The sequence below is a fragment of the Haliotis rubra genome, unplaced genomic scaffold (genome assembly GCF_003918875.1).
Source record: "Haliotis rubra isolate DU_JTF1 unplaced genomic scaffold, ASM391887v1 Scf462, whole genome shotgun sequence".
Classification (NCBI taxonomy): domain Eukaryota; kingdom Metazoa; phylum Mollusca; class Gastropoda; order Lepetellida; family Haliotidae; genus Haliotis; species Haliotis rubra.
Genome location: NW_025767149.1, coordinates 342,808 through 356,764, shown reverse-complemented (window position 1 = coordinate 356,764; position 13,957 = coordinate 342,808). Strand labels below are relative to the sequence as shown.

Genomic DNA, 13,957 nt, shown 5'->3' with positions numbered 1-13,957 from the left:
AGAGACTTGACTGATCCCCAAAACTTCCGCCCTATCACATGTTTGAATACTCAGTATAAAATTTTCACAGGGTGTTTAACAAGTCTCGTGACATCTTACTGCTCTTCCAATGATATAATTTATAGAGGGCAGAAGGGAGCTAGAAAGGGATGTTGGGGATGCAATGATCAACTTCTTGTACAGAAAATGATGGAAGAGGCTATAACATATCACCGCAACCTCTCCATGTGCTGGATTGACTACAAAAAGGCATACGACTCCGTCCCTCATGAATGGATTCTGAAGTCTCTTTGTTGTATTGACCTCCCGGGGCGACTACTTGATTTACTCAAGTCTTCAATGAGTTGCTGGTCGACTCAACTTGAGATGTACTCGCAAGGGCAGGTGCAGACTTCGGAATCTATTCCAATCAGAAGGGGAATTTTCCAGGGGGACTCCTTCAGTCCTTTGCTTTTTTGTTTGTCTCTAAATCCTTTGAGCTTTCTGCTCAACAGAGAGGAGGTTACCATCCCGGACCTCCTCAGCACACATCCCCAACACCGCTTACTCGTCTCCTTTACAAGAATGACATCGAGCTCCTTGCCAAAGGAGATACCAATTGAAAGATCAGGTTCTCCTTGTCGAGTCCTTTTCAAATGATATTGGCATGACATTTGGGCCCGACAAATGTAATATTCTTCATTTGAAAAGTGGCAAGGTAATTAATGATGGATCGGTCAGGTTGCAAGGGGGAGGAGTTATTGAGCATCTTGTGGAAGATCAGGCCTACACCTATCTTGGAATGCAATTTCGAGACAAGCTCCAGAATGCCCAAATTCAAGACAAACTTCGGTCCGAGTACAAATCTCGCTTAAAGAAAATCTGGAGCTCAGAGCTAAATGCTCGAAACAAGGCCAAAGCCACCAGTACTTTTGCCGTACCAGTCCTGGTCTATTCCTTTGGAGTAGTTGACTGGACAAAACAAGACATTCAGGGTCTTGACCGCCTGACCAGAAGGATCATGTCTGATAGCAGAGCCCACCAGCCTCGTTCCTCTCTTAACCGTTTATATATGCCAATCAATTCTGGAGGTCGGGGTTTGATTAATGTGGAGGCTCTTCATGATAGAATTTATTGTGTACTTTTGCACATATTTATTTATCGGATGATCCTCTGGTGATGCATGCCAAGACTCATGATCAAAGCAAGGAATTCCACAGCTATTTTAAGCGTGTTCAGGTTGTTGGGCAGAATCTGAAATTTGATGTTGATTTTGTTGATGGCGTTGTACTGCTGGACGGTACAACGATGGGAGTAAACCAGGTGAAGTCCTTCACCAAGTCTGCCCAGAGTCGGTCATTTGTTGGAGAAGCTTTCTGAGAAACCACTGCATCGTGCAGTGTGTGGAACAGAATAGCAATCCAACCGACTCCATCGCCTGGATGAAGTCGGCTGGTCTAAAATGTGAAACTGAGGGCTTCCTTTTTGCTGCTCAGGACCAGTCACTTCTCACTCGCAATCGCCAGAATGTGATTCTAAAAGAAATTATTGACATGGGGTGCCGACTGTGTAATGTTTTTACAGAGACTGTCCAACACCTTGTCAGTGGATGCCCTTCCTTGGCACAAATAGCAATCTTAAAAGACATGATGGCATGGCTCGCTGCCTTTATTACCGTCTTCGCCATGCCTGTGGCTTTGACTCTGAGGTCCACCCATGGTACGACCCTGAACATGTCCAGGGCGTCATGGAAAATGATGCTTCAAACTTCTTTGGAGTAGGCCCATATACATCCTGAAAAGAATTCCAGCCAACAAACGTTATCTTGTCCTTTTTGATAAAGCCAGTGAATTTATTTATATCATTGAATTTTCTGTCCCTTTTGACAGCAACGTGATTGGCAAGCTTCAGGAAAAGCATGATAAATATGCGGAGCGCGCCTATAAAATGTCTCGCTTGCATCCCAAGTACACTGTCGTCAGGTTCCCCATTGTTCTCGGTGCCCTTGGTTTGGTACCTCCTGAGCTGATGATGAGCCTTACCAGCCTGACTGCCAAGATAACCCGAACCCTCTCGGCTGCATTTTTCATCTTAATCATCATTCAAACCTTCTGTTCTGATCACTTTGTCAAAAGTAGATGTGTTTGTATTGACGCAAGACTTATTCTCATGTGGCCCATTTAAAGGAACTAACTCAGTTGGAAATACTTGATACTGCTCCCGATCATATTTAGAAACATCACGTTTACGTCAGCTGAATGAAAATTAGCTTTTCTGAAAATTAATAAATATTTTTAAATTCTTCTTTACAGAACTTTTATATTTTATCACCAGCCATCAGGAAATAACCCGTATCTTTCATCCTAATTGTTCCGGTAATAAACGTCATGCTTAGCATGTAAGCCACCTTCACACCTTTTGATGTGATGAGAATTTTGGAATCTACAAACTCTAACCTGGACCTTCTTTTCACCAAAGACAGGCTAGTATTTTGCGATAACGCTGGAGGTCTGTGGATCCACAACGCTGCCACCGGATGCTCCAAGCTGCTCAGCTGTAAAGAAGATGCATGTGGGGACGTCAAGATCAGCTCCTGTACATCGCTTGTTTACGCTGTCTACCCAAATGATGCGTAAGTGTTTAAATGGTCGTTTGCACTCCAGGTGGTTCACTTTCAAGAATTACAGAGTATACATGACTGCCTTGTAAACCACGAGCGGCTCCGTCATATACTTCCGTATACGTCACAATCACTTGTTTATGAATTCCTTTCAATCACTGAACACCAGGTGGTCATCATTTTGGTTATAGATTCAGTTATCGTATATTTAACTTGTTAACAGCGACATGTTCACACAACACAGGCTATTGTTTACCCGTAACATAAACTTCGTTCACTCAACGCTCTAGTAGATCAGCCTTTCATCAGAGGTCCGCGGGAATCCCAGAAACCAAAGGCACCGCCATTCAATGCATAGAGTTGCTCCAAATGGGCGTGCACCGCCATTCTATGCGCTGAGTTAGCCGAATGGACGTGCGCCGCTATTTAACACTTAAAGTTCGCCTTATGGACGTGAGCAGCCATTCAATGCATAGAGTTGCAAAAGAAGGGAAGTGCACCGCCATCCAATGCGTAGAGTTGCGCCGAATGGAAGTGCAGCGCTATTCTTTACGTAACGTTCGCCTAATAGATGTGCACAGCCATTCAGTGCGTAGAGTAGCAAAATCAATAGTTGCGTCGAATGGACGTGCACCGCAATTCAGTGGATAGAGTTGCGGCGAATGGACGTACAACGCAATTCTATAAGTGGAAGTGCACCGATCAAATCCTAGGTTTACCCTGATAACGTTTCCAGGCTTTCAGCACCATAGAGGGTTTCGCCAATGGGGTATACGTGCACTTGTATGACGTCCGGCTTTACCTCCCTCAACAAGCTGACATGCTGACATATCACGCTGACGTAACGTTGATCGTTGCAAGCCATATCACGAATTTCTTAACACCACGTGACAGATGCCACATTAGAAACAGGAGAGATTTGTGCTGTATTGTATTGTATATCACTTGATACTATTCTATGTTCATTATAAAATGATATTATCGATACTTTACTTATCGAAAACTCAGACTCAGGGAAATAGTTTGAGCTACTGTGTATTTCTACTGGATAGGAAAGCAGTTGTCCAGACAACAACATGTTCTGTTCTTTTCCAGAAATCTCGACATCTTCAACTCCACCACCTGTGATAGTGTGGGAACGTTGCCGTACACAGGATCTGTTCCCACTGGTTCTCCGAGCCTTGGATTCGAACCAGCCTGGTACGTTACATCATGGCAGGGACTGTCACATGCCACCCAAATGATACCTTAACGCTAAGTCCCTAGTATGGTGATCTACCTTCAATTGTTGGCGATCTATAGCCTGTTTTTATAATTTATTGTCCAAATAGTGCTATCAGTTTTAACTTTTCACACTAGTATTAGTTGTAATTGTGATATTCTAGTTGTTTTACTGTCCTTCGTCGACAGGTTTTTTATAATATACATATCTTCCATTTCAATGTCACATCTCGTCACGATATGGCTGAAATATTGCCGATGTGACGTTAAATAATAACTCACTCACTCACCTTAACGCTAAACATTCATCGTAAACTGATCAATAGCTACTGATCATGATTATGTTTTCACAAAGAGTAAATAAGGTATAAAAGCGGCAGTCATAATACACCTGGATACGACAAGTGGTTTACGAAATAGTATTCGTATTCCCTCACAGACATATCTAATCCTTTTTTGTTCAAACTGTAGTCTAGCTGTTTCAATTTGAATTATTCAACGTAATGCTGATTTGACTGAACCACCAATATCCTTCCATATGTGATAGATGAATTAGTTATGATACTCTATGCATAAATATATCAAACTTCATTTTTGCAGCCTAGCTTGAGAGGGTAAGTGTGTACCTTTTGAACCAGATCTGGGTTAGAATTGGTCTTCAGCAGCCCATGCTTGTCGTAAGAGGCGAAATTGTATTCCAATTGCGTAGATGGATGCGTACGCTGTTGATCACTGGATTGTGTGGTCCAGACTCTATAATTTACAGACCGCCGCCATAAAGCTGGAATATTGCTGAGTGCGGCGTTAAACAACAGTCAATCAATCAATGTACCTTTTTAATATGTTCTCCATATGTATTGCACCCATGGCCCCGACCTACAAAGCGTTCGTAGCGTTACGAGCTATCGTAACTATACAATATACCACAGGATTATGAATGACGTAGTGGTACGAACGATTTGTGGATCGGGTCCGTAACTTTAATGAGGATATTTTAATCTTGCTAGTATTTACTTGTACGTAGCGTTGCGATCTAACGTAACTATGCAGTTTATCATAGGATTACGAATGGCGTAGTGCTACGAACGCTTTGTGGGTGGGGCCCTATGTCTGTAGTTTAATGAGGATAGAGGATATTTTGAGCTTGCTAGTACTCGTATATATTGTACGTAGCGTAACGAGTTATCGTAACTATGAAGTTTACGACAGGATTACAAATGACGTAATGCTACGAAAGCTTGTGGATCGGATCCGTAACTTAAATGAGGATAGAGGATATTTTAATCTTGCTAATATAGACTTGTACGTAGCGTTACGATCTAACGTAACTATGCAGTTTATCATAGGATTACGAATGATGTAGTGCTACGAACAATTTGTGGACTGGGCCCTATGTCTGTAACTTTAATGAGGATAGAGGATAATTTAATCTTGCAAGTATATACTTGACCTGCTCGAAATAATACAGACTGCATGCTATTCTTAAAACAAGTTGTATAACTATAGTTTGATGCTTCCTGTGCAAAATTAACATTTCGAGAACATAGCAACCTCGTCATGACATAAGAGCCTTGAGGTGATGAAGATGTAGATGCAGTATTGCACAGTTCATGTGTGGAACTTACTGTTTTTTCGAAGTTCAGGCTTGGTCCTCGCGTGTTTCATCTTTCGTCATCAGTTTCAGTTTGTGTCAAACTCGGTTAACTCGAAGGATTTACGTATGTCTCTTCAACGTCGACACAACGGTATTTGTACTACTGATAAATTTAGACATGTTTGACAGCAAGCACATGTTCCTTGAGACTAAGCAATCCGTTCAGGAAAGTCCTAATTATGCTTCTCTTTTCAGGGACGAAGATCTTGGAATACAATCCATTAAATGTTGGAAAGGCACTGACGTTGAGTTTGTTTTCAATAAATCTTTTGAGCATGACCTAAATCTTGTATTTACTTTTTATCAACCAAAACACAATTCGTAAAGATACAAATGTTACTCCATCTCGACTGCTCACATAAAATAGTTATGAAAACTGTAATAACATCATCTTGAAGCAACTTCCAGAAATATACTTACATCTACCACTGCATGTCCCGACGTCCAAGTTAGAAATGATTTATTTGTAACCTGTGTACTCCGTGAAAACACTCTATGTTGCTCTATACGACCGAAGACCATTTGGAAGGACCAAGGTGTACAAATATGTATACTATCCCAAAAAAGAAACGCATAGGCGTTTTGTATTTTTAAAAGTGTTTTAATTACCTATTGTGTTCAAACAATTGTCAAAATATGTCAAAATGTTGATACTGAACTGATATTTAGCGCCGCTTTGAATATTCCAGCAATATAATATTGAAATGGGCTCACTCATTGTGCCCATGTGGGGAATCGAACCTGGTCTTCAGCGTGACGAGCCAACGCTTTAAAAGTACCCCACCGTCCCCAAAAAGTGTTGATTACATGATTTTACACAACTGCACAAGTGAAAAGTCGGCTTCATCTGAAAATGTTGATTTTGATGAGATTTCTTACAAGAATTAAAATGGCGTCGCCACAACGCAACAGAAATCACTTTCCAATTGCAAAGAGCATGCACTGTCAGGCTATAAAAATCCAGATTACTTTCGGAAATCGGCATCCGTTTTGAAGGAGTTTCAAGGTCACACCACTACTCCAAGTCTTGATGCTGCGACACAGAACATCGCCATTAAAAGAATGCACGCTGGAGATTACCAATTTTCTGTTGCCAGGCGTCTGAATGTTAGTCTGAGCACGATATCGCTGCTTGCAGCTCGTTACAACCAAACAGGTATAACAAATGACCGTCCCCGTACAGGCAGACCTCGAGTCACCACGGGCCCCCACTGCGGGTCAGAAAATCGATAAACTAGGCCCCGGTTTAGTATCAACACCCCCTACTATATAATACATAAAGGTTCATCACAGAAATACGGTGACATGATCGAAGTATCAAAAGCTTTTGTCCATATCTCCGATGTATGTAGGAGGCATATACATGCGCTTTTCGTGGGGATGCATTTGATGGTTTTTATTAAATCGCCAAAGACCGAGTTGCTGTGCCGGAAGTGTACAAAAGTAGGTCGTCAGCGCAATCAAATTGGTTAATAAAATGACAACAAATGCACTTGCGAAAATGAGAGGGAAACTCAAACGTCTATCATCCAAGATGTCACTATCTGATGTTTTATCTTGGTAAGAATAATTTTAAAAACGAGTACAAATATTTTTTAAAGAAACACATTCATTCAGTGTAATGTGTTAGCCAATCAGATCGCCCGAGGTAGTGAAGTCAAGCGCTGACGAGCTAGTTTTGTATACTTCCGGCATAGCAACTCGGTCTTTGGCGATTTAATAAAAACCATCAAATGCATCCCCACGGAAAGCCCATGTATATGCCTCTTACATACATCGGAGATATGGACAAAAGCTTTTGATACTTGTAAGACCTTTAAGATACGGTATATTCATTGACATGTGCGTAATTGTCCGGTTTTCGATCATGTCACCATATTTCTGTGATGAACCTTTATGTATTATATAGTAGGGGATGTTGATACTAAACCGGGGCCTAGTTTATCGATTTTCTGACCCGCAGTGGGGGCCTGTGCGAGTCACCACTGCAGCCCAAGATCGGTACATCTCGGGTACTACATTTGCGTGATCGTACTGCCACGTGTGAGAGCACAGCAGCAAGAGTGCCTGGACTTCGGAGGATATCCAGTCAAACTGTACGGATCAGGTTGAGAGAGATTGGACTGAGAGCCAGGAGACCCGACGTCGGGAAAATGCTACGTTGTCACAATCGCGCTCAACGTCTCCGTTATCTAAAATTATCCGCTTGGTTGTATAGACATTACCGTCTTCAAAACTGATGTAAACATTCATTTCTTAAATCCATTTGTGGACGAGTTATACGTGTTTGAAAATGCAACTTTTTTGCAAGAGATTTCTGGGTTATGCGTTTCTCTTTTTTTAATAGTATATATAGTTTCCACTCCACTGGGGCAAAGGATATTTGAAAATTTGATGACTTGTTCATACACATTCCAAGATAATGACCTTATGAGGTGAACATAGGCAACATATTATCATATAATAATTAGTAACAAAACCATGACAATAATCTTGAGATATCTCCTGTGCACGATTCGTGACCAACTCGTGTTATTACGGGACGAGCCGAATAGCGACTCGCGCCCCTCGGGCGGATTTCATGTTGGCGTATATACAGCAGAACTACTTTAAACAAGAACGACAACTCTGATTATATCCGGCAGTGTGTACACATTGTGGTTAAAAAATACTCCCGAAGCATTATTTAAATAGAATGCCCTGGCCACAATCATATGAGATTAAATTTAAGAAATGTGGTACTAGAGAAGGAATCTCTGGCTACACTTTGGGACAAAACATATTTTATGGTTCAATTCAGCTGGCAATATTAGACTTTGTGTATGCATCGGGAAAATTTGATATATTAAAATATTGATAAACACATACATTTGTATTGACTTTTAAACCATTTTAATGATTTTTTTTTTCTGATCTGCTTTTTTATTTAACGAGATCTTACTTTTCAGAAGTGAAATAGTAATTACTTGCGGTTTTAAAAAAATGAATATTCCATGAAGCAGATTGGTTAATCGTCTCATTTGCATCTCTCACTTTTTGCTTGGTTAAATTATGGATGTGTTGGGCGCCAATAGACCTTGAAAAGTGCAAATCGCCTTAAACTCAAATTCTACACCAAATCAATTCCGGCAGTAATAAACATTACTGAAGCAACAAAAAATGTTGCTTAAAAAAATCATAACCCGTTTTAAGCACAATAAAAATAATAATGGTGATGGTTTGTTGAATGCAATTGTTGTCTAGCGTGATTATTACCAGCTATTTCCAGATGTAACTTTCTAAATACAGTTTAAGAATGACAAACACATTTTTTTCTTCCTGTTATGTTATTTCAGCCTGAAATAAGTAAAAAAAGATACTTATAAGATATCTCATTCTGAACATTTTGTGGGGAGTCCTGTCATAATTTAGTCTGAGCGGTGTCTACTAATTGTCTGAACTGCTACATCATAGTGGGATTCAACATGAATACGCTGAAACACTTGAAGGACGTCAGAAACGTCAGACTAAAATATCACCAGTGAGGTGAAACGTAAGCACAGTATCTAAGTTTAAACGTGATTAGTTACATATTAATACATTGTTTTGAAACTCGTAGCTATTAATAATAATAATAATGTGTCCATTTATATAGCGCCAAACTCCACACTAGGTATGCTCATAGCGCTAACAATCAAGGCACAGCACATTATTTCCCCGGATAACCCAAGCTGCTTGTTAGGCACTAGAAGGTTATAGTCATATGACTTTTTCCACCGGGTACCAATGTTCCTGCTGGGTGAACAGTGACAATTTTGAACAAACTCACTTGCCTAAAGTGAGACCACATGTGTCACATGTGCTTCGTTGTGGGGCAGGACTCAAGTCCTAGAAACTCTCAGGAGTCAAGCTGCCAAACACGGTCACCCATCCAAGGACTCTCCGAGCTCAACGCTGCTTAACTTCACCGATTTGTGACCTGAGCTTTGAGCACAGGACCACGCGCCGCCATTTAGGAGATAAACATCATGTGTTGGCCAATTTCCGGGTGTTATTGAGTATTTGAAGCACGGGAATTCATTTGGAACCGACATTGTAAACACAACAGTAAACCAAAAGGTCCACACACGTTTTTGTGTCTGCACTCATTGACATAGAGTACGGGTACAGCAGTGCAATGTCATCAGCCGGCCGTTTCGTCTGTCTCCCATGGTAGCATCTAGAACTGCTCATTTGTGACGTCATTCGGACTTTACGTCACAATATGATTTGAATGACGTCACCTCAGCTGACGACGTAACAATACAATGGTGTGATCGATGCTTGTATGTATTAATACGCAGCGAATTTCCGAGAATCGAATACCATTTGATCACGTTTTTCAACCAATCAGATTAAAGAACACAGTGACTTTTGGTTTACAATTAATAATGACATTACCTCAAAATGTCGCAAAGCGCAAGTAAATTCTTCCTAGCTTGCCCGCAAAATCTACGAGAAAACACTCACATGGAAATATGAGAGCCGTTATGTAAAAAACGCACGGGTGTGTATTTGAATCTGCAACGCCCATGGTCCCATCATTATTAAAAACTTTAAAGTAGGCAAGCTTATTCTGATAGCTATGTTCTTTTTAATGTGAAAATGACGATACATATTTTTCACGATTTTTCAAACCATCACATGATGCCATATCGGAAATATTTTTATCAAAGTATCTCGATCCTTACGCGCATTCTGATTGCTTTGTCGTATTTTCGCACATAACATTCATAGAGAGTGTAACGAGTCTTCTTTGAAGTAAAGGAAATTAACTTTGTTGATACCAAACGAGTGTATCTTACCCAACCGATGACACACGTCACAATCAAGAGGCAAGTCAAATGTACACCAGAAATTCACAATAATATCTGAGTGAGTGAGTTTAGTTTTACGCCGCACTCAGTAAAATTCCAGCTATATGGCGGCGGTCTGTAAATAATCGAGTCTGGACCAGACAATCCCGTGATCAACAGCATGAGCATCGATCTGCGCAATTTGGAACCGATGACATGTGTCAACCAAGTCAGCGAGCCTGACCACCCGATCCCGTTAGTCGCCTCATACCACAAGCATGGGTTACTGAAGGCTCATTCTAACCCGGACATATATATAAGGAAAATATACAATCGAATTGATTATCGTACACTACCAAATGTCGAAAGGTAGCACAGAGTTCTCTAATAGAGGAAGCGGTGGGGTATTGATTGATCGATTGTAGTTTACCGCCGCACTCAGCAATATTCCAGCTATATGGCGGCGATCTGTAAATAATCGCGCCACACTTCAGTATGTAGATATGATATTGTTTATTCGCTTGTTGAACCCCGCACGAAGCAATATTCTCAGCTCTATATATGGCGGCGGTTTGTAAGTAATCTGGGCCAGACAATCCAGTGATCAACAGCATGAGCATCGATCTACGCAATTGGGATACGATGACGCGTGTCAATCAAGTCAGCGAGCCTGACCACCCGATCCTGTTTGTCACCTCTTGCGACAAGGTGTTTGCTGAAGATCAATTCTAACCCGGATCTTCACGGGTCTACAACTATGGGTACATGTACAGCTATATAATACTGTAATTACCCCATTTATCATCCAGTATATCTCATCTCATCTTTAACATGAAAACTGACAAAGATTCTTTCAGAAAGTAGCTATTCAGTTATTTCTCTGTGGCAAGGTCAGACTTGAGTTATCTCCCTTTGGACATACTTGCATTTCTGTTAACACTGTCTTCCCAGTTTCTCGTTAGCAGCTACTTAATGATTGAAGGCTTTTAGAAGCAGCATAATTCAATACAGTCAAGGAGACACATCCACAGTCAGGTCGTCAGACTGCCATATCATAAAATATTGTGGTTAGTTAAATATATCAAACTGCGGCTGAAGGGTTGATGTAAATCCAGCTAGGGCCCATGCAGGTAGCAAAAGTTCCCATGGTCCCTAGTATGGTTACCTACCTGTATTTGTTGGTGATACACAGCCCGTTTTTATATTGTATTGTTTATATTTGAAATCACATTTTAGTGGTAGATGCTAGTTTTAATTCTTGATACTGTGATATACTAGTTGGTTTTACTGTCCTTCGTCATTAAGTTTGAAAAATGTGTGTATTTATCATGAATTTATAACTATTTTTAGTCACGATATGGCTGAAATAGTTACCCAGTGACTATAAACTTTAACTCACTCACTCAATTGCATACAGAAGGTTCTTTTATGATCGGCGGGACGTCTAGTTGAAACTCACTTCTGGCGTTCCTCGCCGTGTCATTGCTGGACTATTGCTAAATGCGGTGTAAAACTATACTCACTCAAAGCTCAATCTTACATAAGGAAACGATCGTGATCTCATTATAGAGTAACATTGTTTTATTCCTATGTCATGACAATGAATGAGTGAGTGAGTTGAGTTTTACCCACCAACCATACGATTCAGGAAACAACCATGTCACTGTGACCACCAAACATCCGATCTACTGAGTCGCCACTTGGGTCATGCAAAGGCTACTGAGGCTCTGAAAAGGAACCCGAATCCCAACGAAAACCTCAAACTCTCATGTGCCCAAATACGGTCGTTTGTACACCCAGACTTACCACAATAGACACCTGTGAATCCTGTGGGGCAAATACACCACCTGCTTACTTCAGTACGATTGTACCAGCACGAGGCACCGTTCTGACAAGGATTGACAAGGCATGGGTCGTATTCTGAAACATAGAAGCATTTAAAGGCACAATATCACACATTTTCGACAATATTTTGGTCTATATTATATATATTGAGGCATATCCTTTCGCTTTAGCTTCCTATTAATGCAATAAAAGCCTTATTGCCCCTTACGACTTGCCTGAAATCGATATTTGAAACTTCGTGGGAACAGCTTCAAAACAGAGAACACTTGTCATATATGGAATGTAAACAATTGCTCCGTACTTCGAAAATTGTCGCACGCGGTGTTGTCTGTGTTTGCCGAACAAACAATCACGCCATTCATATGCCAATGATAAACTCTAGAGTTGCCACAGGTCGTAACGTTACGAACGCTTCGTGGATCGGGACCCTGGTGTCAATGAGTAATGACTGAAAACACGATAGACGACGACCAGAGAGGATTGCTGGACAACAGTGAGCTCAAGATATTTCAGTAATCGACAGCTTTCTACTATAGGTCTGTGGCCTGTCAATATTTCTATAAAATAGCTTGGATTTTACGCTGTGGCGTCATATAATTTCCGTCTCAGTGAGTGGGGTGACGTCATAATAGTGGAACTAAACCCAGCCAGACTTGTTAACTTCATGCTTGTCTTCGAAGTATTTGCATGTCAGTATTACAATGTCTGTGAAATATGCAAGTAACGTATGATGAACATACATACGCATATACAGACCCATAATTTGTTTAAATGGTATTATCAAAGATTTCTTAATTCAGATAAGTAACCCATTCAAAGAATGGACTCAACTCTCAACAGCCTTACCCAATCCTTTTCTCAACGCCTAATAATTCGCGTTTCATTTTGTCGGGGCGATAAACATATCATGATACATTTAACACGCTTCCAGCTTCAATTTAGTGCGACAATACCTGCGTGTAACGTGGGCTGATATATATAAGATCGGATTGGAATTCAAAGAATCAAAGAAGATAGTGATACCTGTTGTTTGAAACCATAAACTGTGCTAGAGACCATTGGTGATCTCTCTCGTGTGTGTGTGTGTGTGTGTGTGTGTGTGTGTGTGTACGTGTGTGTGTGTGTACGTGTGTGTGTGTGTATGTGTGTGTGTGTGTACGTGTGTGTTTGTTTTATTTCCTGATGCTTGCTGACTTGGCTGACACAGTAGTTCGATGCTTATACTGTTAATCACTGGATTGTCTGGCCCTGACCCGATTATTTACAGACCACCGCCACATAGCTCGAATATTGCTGAGTGCAGCGTAAAACTAAACTCACTTACTCACTCACTTCTTGATGTACTTTTTGACAAAAAACTGATTGATTTGGTAAAGACAGGTCAAAATATTCCTGTGTGATCAGCAATTCTGTGCAATATGCAACACTGGCTTCTTGTACATTTAGTATATATATATATTCATTGATGTATCTTGTTTGTTACAATTCACCTGACGAAGGGGCAAGGAATAGCCCAGAAACATTTTGATATACAATAAAGAATAAGTTGTCATCCATAATATTTGCGTTTTAAATGTCACTTGATGTTTACCCAGTACCTATATATACTGTTTAGCCAAATATTTCAATCAAACTTTAATTTAATACAGGTATTGATGAACATATGAAGTATACGCATGTGGTGTCAGATATCAGCGGATGTATGTGTTTGACAGATGTTGAGTACTGTTAATCATAAAGTTTGATTAGGATCTGTGTACAAGAAACTTCAATTATTGACTTTAAATGCTGTCCTCGTGCTCCTGTTTGAAATAAATACGTGAT

General features: G+C 40.5%; 1 long non-coding RNA gene across 1 annotated transcript; it reads left to right on the top strand.

The window, feature by feature from the left end:
* The first annotated feature begins 2,473 nt into the window (after nt 1–2,473).
* LOC124290351 lies at nt 2,474–4,435 on the top strand. Its single transcript, XR_006901901.1, has 3 exons — nt 2,474–2,611; nt 3,695–3,799; nt 4,421–4,435. It is a non-coding gene; the product is annotated as an uncharacterized LOC124290351 (long non-coding RNA).
* The last annotated feature ends 9,522 nt before the right edge of the window (nt 4,436–13,957 follow it).